Source organism: Pipistrellus hanaki, assembly GCF_964339955.1.
Source record: "Pipistrellus hanaki genome assembly, chromosome: 16".
Taxonomy (NCBI): Eukaryota; Metazoa; Chordata; class Mammalia; order Chiroptera; family Vespertilionidae; genus Pipistrellus; species Pipistrellus hanaki.
Window position 1 is genome coordinate 28255194 of NC_140518.1, and position 14897 is coordinate 28270090.

Sequence of the window (14897 nt, forward strand, 5' to 3'; positions counted from 1 at the left end):
AAGAAAGGAAGAAAGGAAGGAAGGAAGAAAGGAAGAAAGGAAGGAAGGAACTTCAATTTTTAACAGAGAAGACTCAGTTTTCTTAAGTAATCAAAGGCCCGATAAAACATATGAAATTATTTTGATAAAACACAGAATCTTTGTTCTCTAGGTAGATTACTTTAAAAGGTAAAGGAAAACCTCTCCCAATCTTATCAAGAATAGACACACAGACCAAGAAAATTAAGTTTCAGTCTGACATAAGTAGCTTGATGATAATAAAGCTTATTTTTCTTTAAGCCAATTAAATAGAGCTATTTTACAAATTAATTTTGGCAATACCCTCCAGAGGTGGAAAAACAATTAGCAGTGTTGTTTATATACAAACATCAGATATTCCGGGCTCCTCAGAAATGCTTTTGTGGTGTTCAGTCGATTAAACATTTCCCTCTGCAGTCAGAATTACAATACCTATTTGCTTTGTTCTATGGATATGTGTAGGGGTAATGGGACTAAGTTTTGAATGGTCTACCAGGCACAGACTTTCAGGTACAGCCCTAATTGCTTGTAATTGTGGTCTTTTTTGATGATGGCCAAATGCTAAGTGTATAACTAAAGGTTAAAGGACTTTCCAGATAAATTCATTTGCAGATCAGGCAATGTAACCCCCTATTAGACAATATGCCCAGATTGTTGCTGTGGTACATGTATTCACTTATCTTCTTAAAAAATAAAAGGCTAATATGCAAATCAACCTAATGGCGGAATGACCAGTCACTATGATGCACATTGACCACCATGGGGCAGACGCTCAACCAGGAGCTGGGCTCACAGCTGGTGAGCTGGGCTGAGGGACCTCCCTCCCTGCCCCAGGGCACGAATCTAGTGAATGAATAAAGAAACACATGGAGGAATTCATTTTCTCTGACACAGAGGCCACCTTTCTGAGGTGCATGAATAGAAACTGGACCCTCTCCCAACTCTGGGGGGGCCTGGGGCTTGCCTGAAGCCCGGAGCCCCATCGAACGTGGGAGCCACAGCGTGAGAAGCTTCCTACCTGCTGCTAATGGTGACAGGCAGGAAGGTTAGGAAGCTGAGATCTACAATCAGCTCTAATGCTAATTTGCTACTTAACATGTGCCAGAGACATGCTGCTGCCACCATCACTTCCTGATTAAAAGGGAGAAGAAAGACATTCTTCTCAATTATACAGACGACATTATTCCAACTCAGAGGGGCCTCAATATACAACTTTCCTCCTGGCTCATTGTCACCATAAAGAGAAGTCACTAAAGATCAACTCTTACAAACCAAAGTATTCTCTGTTTCTGTTTAGTTTATAAATAAACACCTCACAGAACGATTCCCATTTAGTTACCTCGGTGTACACTTCGCAAATAATGTGTCAGGAAAGGTAGACCAGGGAGGCATATGAGGCAAAACTGGGCATTTAATGCATAGCTTATTGAGGTTTTATTTGTAGTTGTTTTGTTTATTTATTTACTTATTTCAGGAGAAAACTACAGAAGCCAGACCACACAGAGTAGACTTTTGGGGCTCAGTTGTGCAACTGAACTTGCTGTGTGGCCTTCGGAAAACCACCTAACATCTCTGTGCTGTTCCCTCCTTTACGCTAAATCATTACCGAGGCGTCCACCTGCACCAGCTTTCTCTGCCGCTGCAATTTGACCCGGGGCTGACCGAATCATAAATGCGTAGTTAATGGGACAAAAATTGGTGAGAATTAGGGATTCTGCTCATTAACCCATGTCACCATCCTGCTGGGGCAGTGTGATGAGAGGTCCAGGTGAATTTGAATTGCCCAACACTTGTTCAACCTTCTGACTCCTGTTCACTCCCCCTCCTGCCCCCTATGCTCCAATGAATCAGAATCTCTGGGGGCGGGGCCTGGAAGACCCTCTTCTTTCAAGGGGTATGGAGGGCAGGACTGCACTCCACCCAGAGCCAGCCGTGCATGGGAGCTCTTATTACCTGTCAGGCACACCAGGCTGCTTTCTGGAGGCCTTGGCTGGTCTCCCTCTCTCTGCCCTCCACCCCACCCATTATCCCATCATGTTTCTTTTCATTCTCATTACTAGTCATTTTCTGAAATTCTTCTCATCTCCTTGTGAGTTATCTGTTGCTCCTGCTGAAATATAGGTCCCCTACCCCTATCCCTACTCGTACCCCACCCTTACTCCTGGGCTCAGGGGCCTAGATTTCTGCTATGATTTCAGGTCATTTTCCTTCTCCTCGAGGCTATGAGAACCCACCCCACCCCACCTTTTCCTGCCCAACCTCTCTGCTTTATGCATCTTTTCTCGAAATATTCTTCATTCCGTGTTCTTGTCTTGATGCATCCTTCTCTTTGAGTCTCCTCGGCCCCTCTTGCCCCTGGGAATGAATTAGAAGAAAGAAACTCTCACTATTTGCTTTCTTTCTGGGTCCCAAACCCTGGAAGCAACTGCTTCCAACATGAGGACGAAGGAGTAGAGAGATGACAAGCCAGAGACAGGCCTTCAACAAAAACTTTATAAGCACCACCTTGGCCGTGGGTGAGCTGCCATGCTACAGAACACCAGGAAGAAACACGGTGCCCATACACCGTTCTGCCTTGCTTCTCGGTGGAACTTCCTCTCCCCCTTGTGGTTACAACTGCCAATCCTGGGAAACAAGTCAACAGTGGTAGCATTTATCATACTTTGCTCACTGGGCTTATTACACAAGCTCTTTCGCTCATAGGCCCTCTTTCACGCATCCATCCACCTTCTTTTCTGTTGTTGTTGTTAATATATGTTTATTGATTTCAGAAAGTAAGGGAGAAGAAGAGATAGACACATAAATGATGAGAGAGGATCACTGATTGCTGCCTCCTGCACACCCCCTAACTGGGGATCAAGCCAGCAACCCAGGCATGTGCTCTTGACCAGAATCAAACCTGGGACCCTTCAGACGGCAGGTTGACACTATCCACTTAGCCAAACCAGCTAGGGCCACCCACCTTCGTATATCCGTATATCCGTGCCCTCCCCTCTCTAGTCATCCATCTGCTCTATAAAAAGTGTTTCTGCGTCTATGGGCAGGCGTGCACTTCATTCGCATATCTATTTGCATTTGATGCCTTTCCTGTATCTCCTGTATTCATTTGAATTCAATGTGTTTGCTCCCTAGCTCTTTCATAAAACAACGTGAAATAAAAATAATGAAATAGGAATAAGAAAGGAGAAAACAAGATTAAGGGAAAAGGAGCAATGCATCTATGTTTATCACCATGTTCATCTTTTTCTCTGCATCCGTATGCATTCTACTGCCAATTCATTACACGTTTTAATGTGCCCAACCCTGAAGTAGGCACCGCCAGGGAATAAACCAGGTGTAAAAAGCATGGCCCCTGTATCACATCAGATGGGGGGCTTTTTAGCAGGTATGACCCCATTAGATTTCTGTAAGTAGAAGAGGGGTCATGGTTTCCATGATATGGTTGTTGTTGTTTTTTTAATATTTATTTTATTGATATTTTACACAGAGGAAGAGAGAGGGATAGAGAGTTAGAAACATCGATGAGAGAGAATCATCGATCAGCTGCCTCTTGCACACCCCCTACTGGGGATGTGCCCGCAACCAAGGTACTTGCCCTTGACTGGAATCGAACCCGGGACGTCCACAGGCCGACGCTCTATCCACTGAGCCAAACCGGTTTCAGCCATGATATGTTTTTATACATTCAACACAGCTGGGATTTACTGACTGCTAACTTTGGTCTGGTCCCTTTAAGAAAGCTGTGTGGGAGGAAACCAGTAAGCAAGAGAGAGCACCCCAGTGTTGTTGGAGGAAGTCATCAAGAGCACCTAAGCACTGGTTTACCCACGAGCGGAACCTAGTCTGGCTCCCATTTTATAGGTGAGCACACTGAGATCCAGGTCATCAGGAGAGAGTTTCCCCGGGTCTCAGAGCAGCCACACCACCAGAGTGCAGACTGGGACCTGTGTCTTGTAATTCTATGCTCTCCGCTGAGTGCTGTAAACCCCAATTAAACACCAGTTAAACTACCGGAGGCAGGCAAGAGACTTAATGCAAAATAAATGCAGTCCAGGATGATGGATATATTTAGGGGATAAATTATTATGTGACGATATAAAAATAGACCAAGGGAGAGCACATGAAATTGCAAGCCTGACTGCGTGAGAGACGGGGAAATCACGTGGAGAGCGCCGGGGACATTTAATTAACGTTGCTGGGAAAACATCCTGAGGCTGCCACCTGAAACCAATACATTCAGTCTTCACTTAAAGCAGCAATACCCGTGGTCCTATGCGGAGGCGTTAAAATCCAATGGCCCTTTCGGCTGTTGATTAAAATAATGCCAACACTCAAGCACTTTGGCAGGCAATCCCAATTCTAAACCAAATGCGTCCATGTCTGAACATCAAGGGGGCTATGGGCTGCATACCATGGACATGGAAGTGTTTTCCTATGTTTCTGTAAAGACAGAATTTCCATAAAGGGAATGCGCTAGGATTCAAGATCTCACTTCCTCCTAGGAGGATCAAGCAGAATAACCTCATAGGAGGAAGTGAGACTAAGTGTTAACGATGTTGAGTAAATTGCCCTTGGTTCCACTGTAGGTGTGGGAAGAGCTTCCAGTGAGAGGCCAGGGTAACTGAATCACACTGTTGTCCATGTGCCTCGTGAGTCTGTGGGGTGCTGTGGTCAAGGGGCTCATGTGGTGGTATCAGATGGCTGTGAGCTTAAGTCCTGAATCTTCCACAGGAGCTCTGTTACATGAAGCATGCTGTATAACTTGTCTAAACCTCAGTTGACTCATCTGTAAAATGGGAATATCTAGTATTCACCTCTTCGGGCTGTTGGGAGCATCTGGTGAGCCGAATCATGTAAAGTATTGACAAGTATCTAAGAAGAACCAGTGACTATAGCATCGTTATTAACATCCTCATTATTTTTTTTTAAATACATTTTATTGATTTTTCACAGAGAGGAAGAGAGAGGGATAGAGAGTTAGAAACATAGATGAGAGAGAATCATCGATCAGCTGCCTCTTGCACACCCCCTACTGGGGATGCGCCCGCAACCAAGGTACATGCCCTTGACCAGAATCGAACCCGGGACCTTTCAGTCCCCAGACCGACGCTCTATCCACTGAGCCAAACCGGTCCCGGCAACATCCTCATTATTATTATTATTACTACTAGGGTCCCTCGGGCTGGCCTGCGGGGATCGAGCCAAAACCGGCTTTCTAACATCCTCCAAGGGGTCCCGGATTGTGAGAGGGATAACAGGAGATCATGCAGGACCCCAGCAGCAAGTTAACCTACCAGTTGGAATGTCTGCCCCCTGGTGGTCAGTGTGTATCATAGCAACTGGTCAAACAGCATATTAGGCTTTCATTAGGATTGTCAAAGGAGACTCAATGGACACGGAACCACACCTGTGGACTTGTGCCCTTTCTTTGGTTTCCATGCTACTTACTCTGTCCCCTTGCAAAATGGGAAGTGTGCAGTCACAAATCCACGTGTAAACATGAGAGCAGCTAAGGATGGGCACCATCAATAATCATACACCCGGATCCCCTGGGCAAGGAGAGAACTCACACCTAGTTTTAGGGGCTTGCCCTGAGACAGAGGGGCACTCTGATCAGGTTATTATGCCCTGTGGTGAGTTGCTTGAAGGTCCTCCCTCCCCTGAAAGGTCTCATTCTGAGCTCCCCGTCCTTCCAGAGTCACCATAGCCCACGGGTCTGTAGTTAAACCTATGTTTCCTGAGGCCCCGAAAGATGCTCAGGAAACAATCTTATTTTGCTTTTAGAAGAAATAGTGATAAAGCATTCCCTGGGCTTCAGCTGTTTCCACAACCACTTTATCCTGATGTGCAACAGCCATAACCGGTATTGTGATGTTCATCTGACAGGTGAGGCCCTGGAGGATCGCGGAAGGCTTTGATGGCATTTTGAGCATTAGGAAATGGTTCTCCTTAAGGCATGTTAAATGTGGTTGGGAAAATGGAGAATGCTTGAGGGATCTGTTTATCTGAACAGGAAATGAGAGAAATATGGAGAAGAATTGTTGACTTAACCCAGTGGTCAGCAAACTCAGTCAACAGTGTGGCAAACTGCGGCTCACGAGCCACACGTGGCTCTCGAGCTGCAGTTTGCCGCTCTGTTGACTAATGAGTTTGCGGACCACTGACCTAGACTCTCGATTCCAATAGTTACAGGCTGTTGTTGTTCCTTGTGATTAAGCCCCTACTCATCTCAGAGCAAAAATCTAAAATTATTTCCATGGCCTGCACCTGTTACAATGGAACGTCCTCAATATTTCTTATACTACTTATTTCTCTCTAGTATTGTCTGCCTCCCCAGCTAGGATATGAGCTCTTAGAACGCAAGGATTTGAGGTTGCCTATTCATGCCAGTTCCCTAACACCAAAAACAAGCTCCCAGCACATGACAGGAGCTTGATCAATACTTCTTGAATTAACGAATGAGCTGCAAACAAACCATTGTTCTTCTAGTTTTTCAAGAGTGCCCCAGGTCTTGTAGTCTTCTGTGTAAACAGACATCCAACCAGAGGTGGAGGAATTTCTTTAAAAAGTAACAAGTCAGGCCGAGACCGGTTTGGCTCAATGGATAGAGCGTCGGCTTGGGGACTGAAGGGACCCGGGTTCGATTCCGGTCAAGGGCATGTACCTTGGTTGCGGGCATATCCCCAGTAGGGGGTGTGCAAGAGGCAGCTGATCGATGACTCTCTCTCATTGATGTTTCTAACTCTCTATCTCTCTCCCTTCCTCTCTGTACAAAATCAATAAAATATATATTTAAAAAAAAAAAAAGTAACAAGTCAGGTCTCTGTGTCTGAAGGCCTCATTATGTGATTTTCTCTCTATCAAACGGGAGAATTGCCCCACTAACTGGAAACCTTCTGAGGATACAGAGCATGCCCCCATTGAGCATGAGAGCCTCAAGGGCAGAAAGAGAGCTTCAAACATCAGAAAGGCTCAAAACTGCGTATTTAGAGGGGGGAAAAAGGGCGGCCTTAAAGAAACAAAGCTTCAGCACATATTCACCCACTTACTCAAATATTCACCCGTTTACTCCCAGGTGCCTGGCTCTTGGGTACCATGTACACTAGGCGACCGTGGCCGCCACCCCCCTCAGGCTGGTCTAAAGCCTGCTTCCACAAAATGAGCTTCCAACAGTCACACATGCTCTGCTATTGAAGATGGACCACAGGCCCTTAGAAAGAAAAAAAAGGAAGCTTGACAGCGCCTTGTGTTTCATGCAAAAAAACAGACCAGAAACCACAAGCAACGGTGCCAAGGCCGTTGCTGCAATGCCCGTTTGCTTCCAGAGTTACAGCTGTACTCTAGGAACTGGAGCTGCACTCCAGAGAGGTCATTAGTGTCTGTAAACATGTTATTGAGGGCAGTGGTGTCCTCTCCAGGCCGGGATGCCCTCAGTCAAGTACGACAGCAGGAAATGGGGGTCAAAATAATTAACCTCATGTGATTTTGGTAGGACTACTTGCAAAATCACCCATTTGCACTTAATTTCTCTTGCAGCTAAATAATCTCAAAGTATCTGTTTTTGAAAAAGGTCCCTCTTTTCCTCTCTGCTTTTTCCACCATGCCCTTTTGTTTGTGTTTCTGGCTCTTGTTCCACGTATTTTGTGACTTTATTTCTCTCCTTTGTTCCCATCTCCCACGCCCTTCCCCCCACCCTCCCAAAGGTACTGCAGGTGATCGTTTTGCTGGGGTTTTTGGCTCCATAATTATCACACTGGATCATAATTCTCAGGAGGAAACCAGATTTTCTCACTGGGTAAAGGTCTTTCTTGACTTTGTTTCAGTGAAATCGCTTTTTCTATTCCCAGCCCTGCCTGAACTATACTCATGTCCAGCTAATCCTCTTGACCACCCCGTGCCTGGGGCTGCAGCAGACATACCTGCAGCTCCCACCTGGCCAAGGACCAGCATGGCCTTGAGAGTCAGCGCTGGGTCCAGATACTGTGTGCAACATTTGCTATTGTAACTGGCCCTTGAATCTATGAAATGAGGAGAAGGGTATAGGGTGTCCCCAAAAATGTACACACACACTTTGAATAATTAGAAAGGCAGTGTTTATTAAAGTAACTTTCACTTTCAAAATTGAGCTACCAGCCATTAAAGTGCATGTACATTTTGGGGGGACACCATGTATTTTCCATATTATGAGGAATAAGTTGGAGAAGTATCTGAAGTTTCTCTCTTGAGTGTGAGTTTCCATGAGTGTTAATTCCATCCATCCATCTACTTTCTTTATTCAACAAACATGTATTGAAATCCAACGAAGCTCAAAATGCTGTGCACTATATAAGGTTTTAACTGGGCTGATCTATTTCACCAATTTGGGGTACATTTTTACAGTCTCGTGTTTTTATTGTTGTGAAATAAATTACTCAAGCAGTTTCTCCTAATCAACTTGAAGTCCAGAATCTCCCTCCCTCTCTCTTGTTATTTTTTTCCCCTGGCCTCATTCCCACCACTTACCCAAGAAATCTAGGCCTTACCTACCTGATAAGTATCAGTGCAAATTCCCGGCTACAAGTGCAATTTCTCCTCCTCACCACAAGGGATCACTGCTAAAGAATGGCCTCCCACCACAGTTGAAGTGATGCCTGCAGGTGGTGGCCTCCATCGCTGTATGGGCTTCAATGGGAGAGTTGTGCTTAAGTCAAGAATTTAGTTCTATTAGTTCACAAGCACACACAGGGCAGTCAGGAGCTAAGACGCTTCCAGACTCATTCACACACTCACCTGCTCAGGCCTCCCTGGCCAGTCTACATGGCCCCTTCTCTCCAGCTGGTGAGCTCGATGATGGGCACCACTCCCCATTCTGCTGATTTCCCTCATCACATGCCTCTAGGGCCAGGGTTACCGTCTCAGCCCCATTCTGCCACGTGGGCCTACAGGATCCTCGTCAAACCAGCCCACACGGTCCCTACAATGACAAGGAGAGGCAGCTGCTGCTAAGTCCTCCAACAGCACACACACACAAAGTCCTGTTACCACCTCTCCACAGCACACAGGTTCCACTCGTAAGAGAAGGTCTGCTCCACGCTTGCGCCTAGGTTCTCCTTCACAGAGAAGGGCTTCAGTTTTCCCCTGCGCCACTGCAGCTGGCTATGACCAGGTGCAGAGTCTTGGTTTTTAAAAATATAAGACAAACAAACAAAGCCCTGGCCCCAGGAAAATGTCAAAATACCTCCCAACCATTGCTCTATTCACTTAACCAAATCTCTCCTCATTAGGAACACCTGAAGAGAGACAAAAACCATCCTAAGTGCCCAAGAAAAACTAAGAAGATGATCACGAAGGCATATGCAGGAGCAGCCCAAGACCCATGGTCAACAGACTGCGGCTCGAGAGCCACATGCGGCTCTTTGGCCCCTTGAGTGTGGCTCTTCCACAAAATACCACAGCCTGGGTGGGTCTATTTTGAAGAAGTGGTGTTAGAAGAAGTTTAAAAAAATTTGGCTCTCAAAAGAAATTTCAATCATGTACTGTTGATATTTGGCTCTGTTGAATAATGAGTTTGCCAACCACTCGCTAAGACCAATTTGTCACCTCCAGTCACCCGGCAGCTGCTGCCCCACCAGGAGACAGCTGTTCACAGTGTCAGGGGGGCTGAGGCTCCTGAGCCGGCTAGGCTGGACCGGCCTGGAAGAAGGGCCCATTTCCACATCAGCCTCCACTTCCCATGCCTCACACACAGTGGGCAAACGTGGAACCTAGGAAATGAAGGGACTGGTGCTCAGGACAAACACGTCTCCCCACCAGGTTAATTCCCTTTGAAACCACAGGGCCTTCACCTGTGTTCTCCGCCAGCAAGGTGCTGCCTCGATGTGCCCAGGGAGAAGGGGGAGTGGGGGGGGGGGGAGGGAGGGGTTAGCAGGCTTCAATAAGGAAAGCAGATGAAGCCTAGCAACTGTTGAAACGTGAGGAAATTGCTTCCAGCAGTTTAGAGTCTTGGCTTGACTCATAATTTAACCTTGAATATAGTTTTCAAAAATCATTAAGTCCCCAAAGCCTTCATCTCTGGCAGTGATTAGCCATGATGCAGTAAGCAGGAAGTTAATATATTTATGTATAAAGAGGCATGTAACGCATGAAAAATCAATTCATTCTGCATTCACTTACCTGACTGTTTACAGCTGTTTGCTCAGTTATAGGCCCGTGCCATGAGCTGGGACATATAACAGTGAATAAACACGGCCTCCATTCCCCCCAAGGAGCTTACGGTCTAGTAAGAGGAGGGGACAGGAAATCAGCATTTATGGGATACGTGCTGCATGCCAGAAATTCTGCTGGGAGCTTTTGTTCCCATTAACCCTCACACCAACCATGCCAGTCTCTCTATTTTATAGATGAGTAAAGTGAGGCCCACAGAGATGAGATCGTTTCCCCAAGGTCACGTGGTTAACATAGATGATCCAGAACTCAAACCATGGTCTGTCTAATTCCAAACTCTGTGCCATTCTTACCACTTCCATTCTCCAAGACCCAAACAGGAATAGAGGCTGTCCCACTCCTTTCTGTACCGAGCTCTGCTTCCCGGGCCCGCCCCATCTGTGAAATAAAGTGGTGAACGCAAACGTTGGTTGAGCCTGAGCAGGTCAGGGTATTCTCCCGAACAACATGGGAATGGGTTTCTTTTCATTTAAAATCATATTAAGATAACCAAAGGGATGAGGTGAGAATATCAGAATCCTCCCTAACAAGGACAATCACAAGAAAATAACGCATCAACCACAGCAATAATTATGCCGGCACTCACTGTGTGCCAGGCAGGTGCTGGGAGCGTGAGATGACTAGGTTTCCATCCTCACAGCAATCTTATGGGGCAGATACAGTGTCGTCCTCATTTTGCAGCTGAGGACATCCAGGCACAGAGAAGTTAAGGAAGTCGCCCAGAGTTACATGGCCAGTGAGCAGAGGACCTGAGGCTTAACTCCAGGGTCCAAGCTATTAGAATGAAAGCAGTCTTTCTCATGATGATGGTAAAGATAGGGAGATAGGGAGACAGGGAGATAGATGGATAGATAGGTAGATAGATGATAGATAGATAGATAGATAGATAGATAGATGGATAGATAATGATCTGAGGTAATAAAGGCCTAAGGGACTTGGTGAGAAAGCGGAGCCAAGGACTTGCCCCAGAACTCTCAGCTCGCGGCTCTGCCAACATAAAGACGCTATGGTCCCTTTGGAAACGTTCTGCCAAGATTAGCCCAGACCTCACCAGGGAGGAGAGAAGGTTGGTGGTTCCTGGATATTTTTTTCTTTTATCCAGGAGCGTGTGGCATCGCTGCCATGGCGCTCATGCCACCCTGACCCCAGTGATCGGGCCTGAGGCGGAGCAGTGAGCAGCTCCCAGCGCTGGGCTCTCCCCACCTGCTTTCAGAATGTGGGTTTCTGGTGGGACCGCCGGGGGATGCACCCCTATTGATTCTTGGCACCTTTCACCACAGAGGCAGGTGGGGTGGGGAAGAGCAACACTTCAGTGTTACAGAGCACTCTTCGTCTCCCAAGATAAGGATAGTGGGACCTGAATTGGTTCAATGTAGATGCTCTGGAGCCAAACCCTGCCTGTCTCATTTCCTAGGCCGAGGCATCCGACCCTGTCCATCCTTAAAAGACTGGGTCACCAGTGGTAAAATAGCCAACACTATATATATGGCATATATATATATATATATATATATATATATATATATTCCTATATAATAAAAGCCCAGCGTCCAAACAGTGGAACTACCAAAATGACTGGTCAACCAGTCGCTATGATGAGCACTTACCACCAGGGGGCAGATGCTCAATGCAGGCTGACTGGGATGAGTGGCGGCACTCCCACAGTGGGCCAAGCTCCATAGGCCATGCCCCCCCCCCCCCGCCAGTGCATGAATCCCATGCACCCTGCCTGTAGTATATATATAAACATCAATAGTACTTAGCACCCAAATGCCAAATTCTTTTGAAATGGGAAGAGAGCATGCTCCTCTGATGCAGGGACAGTAGGCATGGAATGAGAGTGTCCTAGACACACTTATATCTAAGGTCACTTTCTTCTATCGACATGGTATCTCTGCTCTAGTGACCCACATGTATGAACTCACTAACCTTCACAATAGCCCTTAGAAGGAGGCACAAGTATCATCTCCACTTTACTGATGAAGAAACTGAAGCTCAAGGTCACGTGGCTGGGAAGTCAGACACTGGTCTGACTCTGGGCTACATGTACTGTCCCCTCCGGTGCCCAGCAGGGGAGAAGCATGCCTTTCCCTGTCTCAGGCCCTAACCTTGGCCTCTACCAGAGGCTTGGGGACGAAGCTATAGGAAGAAAAGGATGGAGAAGAAAGATGGACAGAGAGAAGGAGATCCCTAAGGGCTGACAAAGGAAGCTAAGCCACAGGCTGTTCTGGTGAAGATCTCCACTCACTGTATGCATGTTTGTAGGGTCAGGATGGGCATTTGGGACCTTGAGGTCACAAAGTGAAAAATGATCCTTATGATTCTGTGCCTGCTTTCGGGGAAATTCCTGTTCGAGCCTGTGAGCGGAGAATAAAATGGAAAGATTTACACATCTCAGCCTCTGTATCTCCCCTCCCCACCAATCGTTCTCCCACGTCTCCCCAAGCACTGCTTCAGTGAGACCCAATGAGCTTCTCAGTTGCCATGGAAACGGCGAGGCTGCCTCTACTAGGAACTAAGAATGGGAGAAGCTGAGGCTACGACGTCCTCAGGCGGCCGGGGGGCAAGCTCTCCACTCACCCTTTGCCTGGAGTCCAGGATTGCTCTGGGTAATAGGAACAGCCCTGAGGCTCTCCACATCCTCAGCCTGGCTCTCAGGTTACCACACCTCCACCCCAGCTCGGTCCCAAGTCCATCACGCGGAGCAAGCCAGTGCCCCTCTGTGAGCTTGCCCCTAGAGTTCAGTTCTGTCCCTTCATCTATTTCTGTTATAATCTCAAGAAACAGGGCTTCTGAATGTGGGAAGAAATCCACACTCTCTGGGCTGAGGTTCTGTAGGACTCTGTGCACTTTGTTACCCCAGAAGCCAGCCCCAGGATCGAAGGCCTGCACCAGGGTATGGCTCTCCGCTACCCCTTCAAGGCAACTCTGGGCTCCCTGAGAAGGTGCCGCTCCCCCTGCAGCTCTTCCCCTGAGGTCGGAGACTCATAACTAGCCAGAATAGACCTTCTTTCTGCTGTCTCTTCCCCAGGGTATGAGATTCATTTGCATACATCTGCATCCATTACCTTTCCAAGCCTTTGCTACAATGCTTACTAGGGGGGAGGGAGAGAACAATCCAGATTTTACAGAGAACACCAAGGTGGGGAGCGGAGAGGAGACTTGCTCAGAACCCCAGATAGGCATACCATTACTCTAAGTATTTTAGATGCAAGCTTGACTCCCCCATTCTGTGCTCTCCTTCACTTCTGCTTCTGGATTTTGGGGTCCTGATTGGTGAGTACCAGGGGGCAGGGAGTGGGGCTGGAGGTAAGAAGAAGTGGGTCAGGAGTAAAAATATACCAGAGAAAGAAATGTGGCTTACTGTACTCTGCAATATTTCCTTGGGTCTTCTTTCCTTTCCTGGCTGAGAGCATGCATTATTTATCCCTCACACTTAGAATTTTTGCAGCCGTGATAAAGGTCAGAAGGGGAGGAGAGAGTTATCTAAATAAATGCACAGCTATCTCCAGGTGCACTTAGAAAATGACACATTGCAGTCTAATGGAGTCCATTTGGAAACCAAATAAAGATGTGATCTTCGATGTTTCTCCTTTACTTCTCTAGTTTTGTTTTTTTTTCATCCTTCTTCTTTTTTTTTTTTTTTTTCCTATGTGAGAAAGGTTTAAAAGCAAACCCATATCCTTCCTGGACCCATTGGCCTCCCATCCTCCCGCCCCTGACCCAGCGCAGTTGCCATGCATCAATCAGGGAGCCTGGAATGAGTTCTGTGACCCCAATGCTCTCTGGCACACGCTTTCCCATCTCGGATTTTGCAACTCCCTTGGACATCTTCCGCTTTCTCTTCTGAAATCCTCAAACCTATTCGTTTTAATTAAAACAATAAATATGTACTCCCTGGCATTCGGAGAGAGCGGCTTTGGGGATATCCAGGCATAAAAGCACACAGATGGGATGTCGCTGTTCCAGAGAAGATGGGAGCCCCGGGCCGGTACTCGCCAGCTCCGGGATGCACGTCTCGCAGCTGCGGGGATTTGCCTGTTATTGCTTGCTGACCTTTTCATCCTCCTCGTGTGACAATCCCTGACCTGGTTTCCAGTCGTGCTCAGCCACAGTGCGCTGTCAAGCTGGGCTGTGCCTATTAGAGCCGGGAGACCTGCTGCTTTTCCAAAAGATGCCTGAGTAGGTAGCTCATTCATTTTTTTGTTTTGTTTTTCCTCGTTGCATGAAAGAAACGAACCTGGTCCCGGGGAAGAGGCTCAGAAGAGTTTTGTTCCACTCTCACTCTTGGAAGCCCACAACACCAGCCCGGAGATAAAATATCTCTTTAATTACTGCAGCAAGGAAACTGCTCCAAGGCTCCAACAGCAAATTATTCAGTATATCCACCGCGCACTGCCTCGATGGAGATGAGGGAACCCGCTGGGAGGCGACACCGACTGCCTCAGTCTCTTACAGGATGGCGGGCGCTGGAGGAGCTGCCCTGGCCAGGAAGTTAATGCTCAGGGAAACGCTGAGCAGAGCGGCTGTGTCTGGGTCATTCGAGCTCCCGAGGAGACGGACAGACACTAGAGGAAGAATGCTCACCTGTGGAAATGATAGGGAGCAAGGATAACAATACGTATTTCCAGGTTTGTAGCCAACGAATATGTGACAACATGGTGTGAAAGTAAAAA